We start from the raw sequence: 12,325 nt of genomic DNA on the forward strand, positions 1-12,325 counted from the left end.
CAAAGAAGGTGTCAGCCCAAATCCTTCTACCTTTCCTCTGTGTCCTCTCCCTGTTTTGTTTTCTACATGTCTTCTCTTTTTCCTCCACAACTGCAGCTCATGCAGAACATAGAGGCATAGCCACCTGCTCTCTCTTACTCTTATTCCTTTTTTTTCTTTCCCAAATGCAGCTGCCATAGCCACCGCCGCTGTCACTGCCATAGTCGCAGCCCCTTCCACCGCACTGCCTTCTTCCTCCCCTTCTTTCGCAGACGCAGCTGCTGCATACGTAGTTGCTGCCGCCGCGGCCGCAACCTCGTCCGCAGCCCCTTTTTCCCCCTTTACTTTCTTTTCTTTCCTAGCTGCAACTGCCGCAGTCGCAGTCGCAGCCATGATCACGGCCGCGACCACCACAACCGCAGCCTCTTCTTCCTCCCCTGCTTATCTTCCTCTCCTTCTTCTCTTCCAGCTGCAGCTACCATCTCCACAGCCGTAGCCCCTTCTTCCCCTTCTCTTCTTCCTCTCCTTCCCTTCTTCCTTCCTCTTCCTCTTTCCCTGCCACAGCCGCAGCTGCCACAGCCACAGCTACTTCTTTCCCTTCTCCTCTTCCTTCTCCTTCTTCCTTCTCTGTCCTTTCTTCTTCTTCTCTTCTTCCTCACCTTCTCTTCCTCTCCTTCTCTTCCAGCTGCAGTTGCCACTGCCGCAGCCGCAGCTCCTCCTTTCCCTTCTCTTCTTCTCCTCTTCTTCTTCCCTCCTCCTCCCCGGCGTCACACACACCCTCTCCTCTGTTTCCTCTGCAGGAAGCAGAGATATTACAACCTCTTCTTCTTCTCTTCCTCTTCTTCTCTTCTTCCCTTTTCTTCCCCAACGCCACACACCTCCTCGCTGCAACCTTGCCGTAGCTATCCTCCTCGCTTCTTCTTCTTCTTCTTCTTCTTTCTTTTCCCCACGCCCCACCGCTCCTCTCTCTATTTCTTGAGAAATAGAGAGCATGGGAGGCGGTGGGATAAAACTGAAACTTTCGGTTTTATTTTATTTTTGTAACTTAACAGTTTAGTCCTTGAAATTTCTATATTTACATATTGGTCCTCCGATTTATAAATAAATCTTTATTAATAATTTTTAAAAGTGAGGGATATTACACGGACGGGGCTCTCACCCTCCCCGGCGCCCCTTTCCAGGGGACTTGGGCCAGGTCCGTCGCTGAGAATGCTTCTCCAGACTACAATTCATACGACGCAGCCGCCCAATTCTCAAGTTGGGCTGATCTCGGTTCGCTCGCCGTTACTAAGGGAATCCTCGTAAGTTTATTCTCCTCAGCTTATTTATATGCTTAAACTCAGCGGGTAGCCCCACCTAACCTGGGGTCGCGGTCCGTGGCATCGACTCACACCACGACTTGGGTCCTCGAGGTCTCGCCCGAGTCTCGAAGGGACATCGTACGGCTCGCACAAGGCATCCACCACGCGTCGTGTTCGACAACCACCGACAGCCCGCTCTTCGGTCGACCGCACCTTTCGGCACGGGGGGCCATCCTCCACGTTCGCCCCAACCCCTCGAGGGGGCAACGACGAAGCGTCGAAAGCGTGATGCCCAGGCAAGCATTCCCTTAGCCGGATGGCCTCAAGCGCAACTTGCATTCAAAGACTCGATGGTTTAAGGGATTCTACAATTCACACCAGGTATCGCATTTTGCTACGTCCTTCATCGATGCGAGAGCCGAGATATCCGTTGCTGAGAGTCGTCCAATGGGGTCACCGTCGGAATTGTAGCCTCCTACATGCAGCGAGGCCCTCCGACTTCGATGTTTGTATTCCTTGGCGTTATCCACGCCAGTGTTGGTAGTTCATCCCCTCGGTCGTCCCACCCGAGGGCGAACCGACATTCGGGGTGTTGTCGGTATGAGCCCGGCAAGCAATCGTTGACACATTCACGGTCGTCCTCGTTAGTGGGTCTCGACAATGATCCTTCCGCAGGTTCACCTACGGAAACCTTGTTACGACTTCTCCTTCCTCTAAATGATAAGGTTCAATGGACTTCTCGCGACGTCGTGGGTGGCAAACCGCCCCCGTCGCCTCGATCCGAACACTTCACCGGACCATTCAATCGGTAGGAGCGACGGGCGGTGTGTATAAAGGGCAGGGACATAGTCAATGTGAGCTGATGACTCGCGCTATCTAGGAATTCCTTGTTGAAGAGCAACAATTGCAATGATCTATCCCCATCACGATAAAATTTTAAAAGATTACCCGGGCCTGTTGGCCAAGGCTATAGACTCGTTGAATACATCAGTGTAGCGCGCGTGCGGCCTAGAACATCTAAGGGCATCACAGACCTGTTATTGCCTCAAACTTCCGTGGCCTAAACGGCCATAGTCCCTCTAAGAAGCTGGCCGTGGAGGGATGCCTCCGCATAGCTAGTTAGTAGGCTGAGGTCTCGTTCATTATCGGAATTAACCAGACAAATCGCTCCCCCAACTAAGAACGGGCATGCACCACCACCCAGAGAATCAAAGAATTACTACGGTTATCCGAGTAGCACGTACCATCAAACAAACTATAACTGATTTAATGAGCCATTCGCAGTTTCACAGTATGAAATAGTTCATACTTACACATGTATGGCTTAATCTTTGAGACAAGCATATGACTACTGGCAGGATGAACCAGAAAGCACGTCCTCTACGATGCCAAGCCCAACATGCCGACCCATTACCACAAGGGAAAGGGTGGTAATGATAGGAAGGCTGTCATCCGTCAAAGGGCAACTAAGAAAGCCAACCGATCATGTGCCAATTGTCCAAAGACCCATGGTACATTCTTATCCACTGCATCCAAGAGCACTCACGTGAACATTGGAGCCACTCGAGACGAGAGGTCTGAGACATGCCATCGTTCGAGGATACACAAGGTGCACGGACATCGACACTCCTCATTCATATAGGACATGAGAAGTGGATAAGCGAGGTAAACAATGTCTATTTCCAAAGGAACTAGGTAGATTGTACAGGCAACACACACGTCTCCATTCAAATAGCCATTGAAGAGACTTGCAGCGTCGGTGGTCAATTGCACAATAGCAGGGAGCCCACCGCGGCATACAAATCCATCACCACTCACATGCCGACACAGTCACCCCATCGAATAGCCCATCGCCAACCACGATTTAAAAAGACTCAATTGGCCGATCAAACAAGGCAATCGACGACAAGACACCGCCGTGCATGAAGAAGTACAGAGCAAGGCATTTTTGGCCACACAAGGAAGAAGAAGATTTTAAGGGAAGCAAAAACAGCCCAGAAACAGGCCAAAACAGCCCAAAAACGAGCCAAAACTGGCCACTTTTGGCTGCGCGAGCGAGCGGCAAGCTGCGGACAGCGAGCGAAGCGAGATGCAGCATCGTCCGTGCTATACGAAAGCCCCATCCAGCCCTATGCCACCCAGGGGGTTCCAGGGTGCTGAGATGGCTGACATTTTGCTCTGCTCATAAAGGTCACTGCGGCACGCAAGAACAGCCCAAAAATAGGCCAAAAAGGCCCAAAAACGGGCCAAAACTGGACATTTTTGGCTACGCGAGCGGGCGGCGAGTAGCGGCCAGTGAGCGAAGCGAGAGGCAGCACCGTCCCTGCTATATGAATGCCCCATCTAGCCCTGTGCCACCCGGGGGGTTCCAGGGTGCTGAGATGGCTGACGTTATGCTCCGCTCACGACGGTCGCCGCGGCACGCAAGAACAACCCAAAAACAAGCCAAAACGACTCAAAAATGGGCCAAAACAGGCCATTTTTTGCTATGCGCGCGAGCGGCGAGCGGCGGATAGCGAGCGAAGCGAGAGGCAGCACCGACCCTGCTATATGAAAGCCCCATCAAGTCTTGTGCCACCCGAGGGGTTCCAGGGTGCTGAGATGGCTGACGTTTTGCTCTGCTCACGACGGTCACCGCGGCAAGCAAGAACAACCCAAAAATAGGCCAAAATGGCCTAAAAACGAGCGAAGCAAGTGGTGAGCGGCGAACAATGAGCGAAGCGAGAGGCAGCACCGTCCCTGCTATACGAAAGCCCCATCCAGCCCCATGCCACCCAGGGGGTTCTAGGGGCTGAGATAGCTGACATTTTGCTCCGCTCATGACGGTTGCCGCGACACGCAAGAACAGCCCAAAAACAGGCCAAAATAGCCCAAAAACGAGCCAAAACTGGCCATATTTGGCTGCACAAGCGAGTGACGAGCGATGGACAAGCGAAGCGAGAGGCAGCACCGTCCCTGCTATACGAAAGCCCCATCCAGCCTTGTACCACCCGGGGGGTTCTAGGGTGCTAAGATGGCTTACGTTTTGCTCCGCTCACAACGGTCGTCGCGGCACATGAGAACAACCAAAAAATAGGCCAAAACGGCCCAAAAACGGGCCAAAACTGGACATTTTTGGTTGCGCAAGCAAGCGACAAGTGGCGGACAGCGAGCGAAGCGAGAGGCAGCACATTCCCTGCTATACGAAAGCCCCATCCAGCTCTGTTCCACCCGAGGGGTTCCATGGTGCTGAGATGGCTGACGTTTTGCTCCGCTCATGGCGATCGTCACGGCACGCAAGAACGGCCCGAAAACAGGCCAAAACGGCCCAAAAATGGGCCAAAACTGTACATTTTTGGCTACGCGAGCGAGCAGCGAGCAACGGACAGCGAGCGAAGTGAGAGGCAGCACCGTCCCTGCTATACGAAAGCCCCATCAAGACTTGTGCCACCCAAGTGGTTCCAGGGTGCTGAGATAGCTGACGTTTTGCTCCGCTCATGACGGTCGCCGCGACACGCAAGAACAGCTCAAAAACAGGCCAAACCAGCCCAAAAACGGGCCAAAACTGGACATTTTTGGTTGCACGAGCGAGCGGCGAGCAGCGGACAGTGAGCGAACCGAGAGGCCGCACCGTCCCTGCTATATGAATGCCCCATCCAGCCCTGTGCTACCCTATCACGGACAAACTTCTAAACAAGATGTTTGATGTAATGCTTATGTATGTCCGTGTCTTTTGGCATGTTCATGCCTTGTACAGTATGTAAAGGGGTGGCCGAAGGCTTAATAGTCCTATTTTAGTTGGGTTGGTGGCCTCTTTAGGCTTGTAAATAAAGGTTGTGTCATGTGGGCACGTGCGAGAGATTTTCGGTCTATAATGGACCATTTTACCCTTTGTTGTGCAACTATTCAGAGCTTGTAAAGTCTGTCTGTAATTTGCATTGTCTATAAAGTATTTTTCGGAGATGTTTGCTTGTGGATCCCGATTGAGGCATTCTCTCTAGCCTGTTCTCTCTTTTGTTGGTCCTAAGGGACAATGGGAGGCTTCGGGGAGGCTGACCTTTGCGGACGGACACGCAAGGGTGCCGCATGACGTAGGTAAATCCAGCTAAGTCCGTGACAGATGGTATCAGAGCGGGACAAGCACTCATAAAAACACTTAGCATGCAAACGTGGGGGACCTAGCGGGGCTGTGTTGAGGGCAGTCAGCACATGCGCAACTTTTTGGGGGAAAACGGGCATGGAGATGTAGGGAAAAGGAGTCGCTCGGAGGAGCGGGCATCTGACATTGGCATTCAGAGGAATGGCCAACCCTTCGCGCAAGAGGCATCATGAGAATAGACAAGCTTGGAAGAATGTGGAGCGTACAAAGGTTGAGATGGCTGAGTTTGAGCTACGGCTCAACGTTGACAACTATACTTGATAGTGCTCAAGACAAGCGAGGCGCTTGGTAAAGGATGAGACCATGCAAGGTGGAATGAGTTGCTCAGCGATCGAAAGAGTTGTGCAAAGCTCATAGAGGTGAAGGGAATTGCTAACTTAAAGAATTCGGTACTCATGCATGTGCTTGTATGCGGACGATAGAATGTTCGTTGGCATCCCAAGGCGACCGAAACTCGGCGCCATGGAGCATTGGAACTTTCTCTTCAGCATGTGAAGGATACGTCCGTAGGAGGCTGGAGTGTGCAACGAGTTCAGCATGTTGCTAGGCCTTGAGTGGTGTAGCGGGGGCTGTATTGACGTGGAGTCGCAATCTAGCAAGTGTGTTTAGAGGAGGCAGAACAATGCACAGTTTGTTTAGCAGATCGGAGTAGTCCAAGGGGATGGTGGTCTCCGAAATGAAGAGAGATGTTGCTCCAATGGGACAGTTATCCAAGAGGGATAAACCCTGGCTCTCTAGAGGGAGAATCATGTGGGACGGACCTCACAAGTTGAGGAGGAGTACCTCAACAAACAACAACTCCACGAAGATCAATGGACTGAGCAAGCAGCGAGGAGTCATTGCATGATCTCGCTCGAGAGAATGCATTGGTGGATGCATTGCGAGATCAAGTGGGAGAGCGACCCAAAGCAACTTAAATGAAGGCACACTTGGAGTCGATATGGAGATCGGACTCAAGGGAGGGCTGACCCGTGGAATGGTGGGCGCAAGGGCCACCATCGACTCAATGCAAAAACGAGGAGCGGAGCAACTTGGGTGTAACTTGGCAAAGTACCCAAGCCGCATGAAGAGAGCCAGCATAGAAGTTGGAACATGGAGCAGAGGCACAGTGCTTTCCTTAGACAGAGGTCAAGGATAGGAACTCTTGCAGAGGCAAGAGTAGAATCATGTTGTTCCATGGGTCATTCATTCTATCAGAGAGGACTCATCTTGCATGGTGCCAAAGGCGAAGGGAGCTTCTGGGCACATGCACCTTATCTCGGAAAAGCATTTGATGGAGGAACTAAGGCGACTCAATTTGCGGAGGCAAAGTTGGGTTCAGAAGGCCTTAGCACAGGGCAAGAGGATGCAGAGGCAGGTTCTCTTGAAGAATATGCCACAGTGTTGCCATTTAAGTTGCCATGACGGAAGCGGTGCGCAGCGGAGATTGTGCTGGTAGGGGCAGAGGCCCAGGATCCAGACAATGGTGCACAAATTACAGTGAAGTCGGTGGACTTCGGGAGCTACTAGGCGACAGACTGTCCTAGAGCGGTGCTTCATCTAGGTGTGACCCAAGAGTGGGTGGATGAAGGTCGATTGCCAAAGGAGCGAACAAAATCGAAGGTAGAGGAGACTCTGCGATGTATTGGCAGAGGCCATACATGGAGGGTTCACAATTCGAGTTCACCCCACAAGGATCAGAATGCAATAGAGATGTCACCAGGAGGCGATATGGTGCAGCGGATCGTGGTGGAGCAGTTCGTGGTAATGCGATACACACGACCTAGTCCCGTGAGGGATTAGATCATATGGAGGTATGATCGGGAGCTACTGAGAGCTCCACTTTGGTGAACAACATGACGGCAAGAAGGGCTATGGATTCAAGGAGTGAAGGCCATGGTACTACAGAGGCAGGTCTTCCGTGCGTGCATCGAATTTTGCATAGGATGAAAACCTTGGTCATCAGCATATAGGGGCTGGGTTCCACCAAGGGAAAAGTTCGAATGCAAGTACCAGTGAGTTCCATGGGAGGGACTTGATCATGCAGAGGTATGATCGAAGCAGTTGGAGAGTTGGACTACTCCAGAGCTCATATTCGCACGTTGAGTAAGGGAGCCCGACAAGTCAGAGGACAAGGTTGAGTAAGCGAACGTTGCTACCAAGGAAGCTAAGGAGAACAGAATCGGTGCAAACCCTACAATGTGATGGTAGAGGCCATGCATGGGAGTTGCACTCTATCTTTCCATCGACCAAACGGATTGCTTGGAGAACACAGAGGTGTTGAAGCAGTGGGTCGAAAGGGGCGAGGAAGCGACGACGAGTCTAGAGGGACTTAGCTACCCAAAATCAAGCATCAGTTAGAATGGAGGTGGACTCAGAGGAGTGCCACGGAGACATATCTACTGATCGTGAAGAAAAGGGATGCATATACGAGGCGACGGATAGTAGGGCCATGGGTATGGTAGCGCCACGGTATCGCAGAGGCGGGACTTCCGTGAAAGTCATTGATCCCTTGCTCTCATGGAGGGAGAGCGCTTGGTCGTGAAAGGGGCCGAGGAGGTGGAGCATACAAAGGCAATCTCCAAGTACCAAGACAAGGCTGAAGGGTAGAGGCCGAGGAACTTCGTAAGACCGGTGTCAATGAGCTTCTCATCAAGATAGCCGAAAGTGAAGGACTTCGGGTCATGCAAGAGTGCATAACCAAGGAACGAAGTAGGCAGTACGCAGTGCTGTACCTTTGCTACTCAGTGGAGTAGGCGGCAGGGTTGATGGAGAAGACAGTATAATCCCAGAGGCGACCAAACCTATGAGAGAATTACTCCAAGTTGAGGTAAAAACTTCCCGCATTCTAGAAGTTCGATGGCATTGAGAAGGTGAATCATAGTAGCTAACTCAACGTAAGGAGTGCAAACACTTTAAGTGCTTCCGAAGTGCGAGCAAAGAGCAGGCGAAGGCCAGTAACCAGCTCGATGCATGAAGTACAACCTCGAGGAGGTGGGCGAAGTCAAGTAACCTTTGCCTTCTCAACTCTTAAGAGGATGGGTGAAACCGAGTACCCAAATTCTCTTATCTATCTAGTAGAGGAGCTCTACATATGTTCAAAGACCCTTCGAAGATAATGGAAGATAATAGTTGTCAAATCCTCACCAACGGTGATCAGTGCTACTGAGAGTAGATTGTCCGCTTCATTTCCCAACGAAATGCCAATCGAAAGCGGAAGTGATGCGAACCTACTTGGATGTGACAACTAAGTGAAAGAAGAGTCAATGAGCAAATTTTGTGGAGGAAGGACCCAAAACTTCAAAGTTTGTGAGACGATGCTCGTTAAAGCTCCAACAAACATCTACCCAATTCAAGCAGCATGTGGAATTTGAGAAACTGACGCAGTAAGGATGGTCTTTTCCTTCATCTGGGGGATCTGCAGGAATCAACAAGGATCAACACAACTCAGCCAACCCTACACCAGAGTCAGAGTCATTGGTGAGTTGAAGTAGCATGGCGGATCAAATGTTCGACTACTCAAAAACAGCAGTGGAGAGCAGCTAGGAGCCAAGAGGCGCATTGTAGCTGGAGCAAAAGATTGAAGACTTAGCAAAGGCGAGGGGTTGTATTGTCGACAAAGGCTTCAACGAGGACGTCGAAGGAAAAAGTGGGGGAGAATGTCACTGACAAACTTCTAAACAAGATGTTTGATGTAATGCATATGTATATCCGTGTCTTTTGGCATGTTCATGCCTTGTACAACATGTAGAGGGGTGGCCGAAGGCTTAATAGTCCCATTTTAGTTGGGTTGGTGGCCTCTTTAGGCTTGTAAATAAAGGTTGTATCATGTGGGCACGTGCAAGAGATTTTCGGTTTGTAATGGACCATTTTACCCTTTGTTGTGCAACTATTCAGAGCTTGTAAAGTCTATTTGTAATTTACATTGTCTATGAAGTATTTTTCGGAGATGTTTGCTTGTGGATCCCGATTGAGGCGTTCTCTCTAGCCCGTTCTCTCTTTTGTTGGTCCTAAGGGACAATGGGAGGCTTCGGGGAGGCAGACCTTTGCGGACGGACACGCAAGGGTGCCGCACGACTTAGGCAAATCTAGCTAAGTCCGTGACAACTTGGGGGGTTCTAGGGTGCTGAGATGGCTGACGTTTTGCTCCTCTCACGACGGTCATCGCGGCACGCAAGAGCAGCCCAAAAAGAGGCCAAAACGGCCCAAAAACGGACCAAAACTGGCCATTTGTGGCTGCGCGAGCGAGCGACAAGCAGCGGACAGCGCGAAGCGAGAGGCAGCACCATCCCTGCTATACGAAAGCCCCATCCAGCCCTTTGCCACCCGGGGTGTTCCAGGGTGCTGAGTTGGCTGACGTTTTGCTCTGCTCACGACGGTCGCCGCGACAAGCATGAACAGCCAAAAACTGGTAAAAACTGGCCATTTTTGGCTGCGCGAGCGAGCGGCGAGCGGCGGACAACGAGCGAAGCGAGAGGCAGCACCGTCCCTGCTATACGAAAGCCTCATCCAGCCCTGTGCCCCCCGGGGGGTTCCAGGGTGCTGAGATGGCTAAAATTTTGCTCCGCTCTCGACTGTCGCCGTGGCACGCAAGAACAGCCCAAAAACAGGCCAAAATGGCCCAAAAACGTGCCAAAACTGGCCATTTTTGGCTGCGCAAGCGAGCGACGAGTGACGGACAGCGAGCGAAGCGAGAGGCAGCACCGTCCCTACTATACGAAAGCCCCATCCAGCTCTGTACCACCCGGGGGATTCGAGGGTGCTGAGATGGCTGACATTTTGCTCCGCTCACGACGGGCGCTGCGACACGCAAGAACAGCCCAAAAATGGGCCAAAACTAGCCATATTTGGCTGCGCAAGCGAGCGACGGACAGCGAGCGAAGCGAGAGGCAGCACCGTCCCTGCTATACGAAAGCCCCATTGTAACATCCCCCATTTTTGAAAATTTAGTAAAATATTTGTTTGTAAAAATAAGGATTATTTAATAATTATTTATATTAAATAATATTAAAGTTTATGGCTAAGGACCTAAGAGTAAATATTAAAATTTTGATATGATTTATAGAATATTCAGAATTGAGTAAATAAAAATAAAATAAAATAAAAATTAGTGGACATGTGTCACTAGCTAGCTTAATGATGCCACCTAAGTTTGCCCTAAGGATGACACCTAGCACTTTTCATGCATGCTTGCCACCTTGAAACTTTGCAACTCTTGTGTTAACCAAAAGTAATTAAGTAAGAGATTAAAGGAGAAACTAAATGTAACCTTCAGATGCTGCATCCAACGTGAGTTTAAGAAGAGAAGAAAAGGGAAGAAGAAGAAGAGGAATTGAAGAGGAAGATTTGATTGAGGTTTTTGCATCAACTCCCCCCATTTGGGAATCAAATTTGTTTAAGGCAAGTGTTCTAATCTCTTCCTACAGAATTCCTAATCTTTGTTTTCCTTTTAATTCTTCATAATGCAAAAGATTTCAGCTTAGTACCAAACCGTTCTTTCCTTTTGATACAAATCCATGAATCTGAAATTTTTCGGTAATCTGACCTCTATTCAATGTTTCGGTCATAACATTTTGTAATAAACTCTGATTTAGACAAAACCTATTCCATTTGAAAGTAGACTCAAATATCTTTATTTTGACTAAGATTGAATGATTCGGAGTTTAAATGCCTACTAAGACTTCTGTTTCAATTAACCCTATAGATTCTGCAAAATAGGGACTGAAATTTCTGACCTTCTGTTACTAAATTGCTCATAACTCTCTAGAGAAAATTCTGAACAAAGCAAAACTTAGTTCTTTGGAAACTAGATTCGTGTATCTTTCTTTTGACACCTAGTTGGAAATTTTGAAGTATGTTTGCCTTCTAAAACTTCTGTTTAAATCGATTCTATCAAGTCTGCAAAACAGGGATGATCATTTCTGACCTTCCTTTACTCTATTTGTTGTAACTTCCTGTTAAGTACTAAAAAAAAATTATAAATCTGAGTTCATCGGAAAATATATTGATACAGCTTTCCAATGACACCTATTTTTAGTGATTTGGAGCATATTTGGTCACTCAAACAATTCAGAAACTATACCATTCAAATCCTGTCATAATTGAAAACTTTGTTGGGATTTGCCTATTCAATTTTCATCCTATTGGAAAATTGATTTCTGCCAAATTCTTCTTCAATTGAGCTTTATATTAGTCCTTTGAAGTTCTTGTATTGTTCATCCTGAAATTATTGAATATCTGAAATTTATTATGCAATGCTTTGTTTGCATTTCCTTGTTTGATAAAGGCACATGCATATCTTCGTTGTTCCGCATGTGCTTCTGATATGTGTCAATGTTATTGTTCATACTACCCTTTTGTACTCTGGTGTCTTGTGGGATATTGTGAACCTTTGCCAGAAATGGTAAAGGGAGTTATGCTTAGAGCCCGCGATTGCTCTGTCGGCCCCATTGACTTCACTCAAACGTGGGTGGATGGAGCTCCCAGACGTGGGAGACTTATGCTTGGTGGTCATCCAGAAATGGATGAATCACATTATGTATTGGTCCCACAGCGCCATCTATGTTTATTGATATGATATCCAAAGCTTTGTTTATGAGTTCATATTATGCTTTGGATAAAAATGGAATGCATGCTACATCAAAAATGACATACAAGCTTGTGTTTATTACTCGGTTCACTTGTTATACCTTGAAGTGTTTCGTATGTCATTGTTATGCTCTCAAACACTCTTATGCCTTTGATATGTACCTAAATGCTTCATGTGTCATTTGATACATGCCTAAATGCTTCTTTTGCCAATGAAATGCTCTAATTTCCTTTCTCCTATTGTTATGTCTAATGCCTATTTTTGAACGAGGTAAACCTTTGTGATTTTATATCAAATGAGATGACTTCAAATGAACATTTGTATTTCTACCTTGTAATT

At 48.6% G+C, this 12,325-nt stretch overlaps 1 non-coding gene across 1 annotated transcript; it reads right to left on the reverse strand.

Annotated features, from left to right (window-relative positions):
- Positions 1-1,566: 1,566 nt before the first annotated feature.
- LOC135599573 (5.8S ribosomal RNA) lies at positions 1,567-1,722 on the reverse strand. The gene has a single exon (XR_010481926.1). It is a non-coding gene; the product is annotated as a 5.8S ribosomal RNA (ribosomal RNA).
- Between the last annotated feature and the right edge of the window lie 10,603 nt (positions 1,723-12,325).

This window comes from Musa acuminata, chromosome BXJ2-1 (assembly GCF_036884655.1).
Source record: "Musa acuminata AAA Group cultivar baxijiao chromosome BXJ2-1, Cavendish_Baxijiao_AAA, whole genome shotgun sequence".
NCBI classification, from domain to species: Eukaryota; Viridiplantae; Streptophyta; class Magnoliopsida; order Zingiberales; family Musaceae; genus Musa; species Musa acuminata.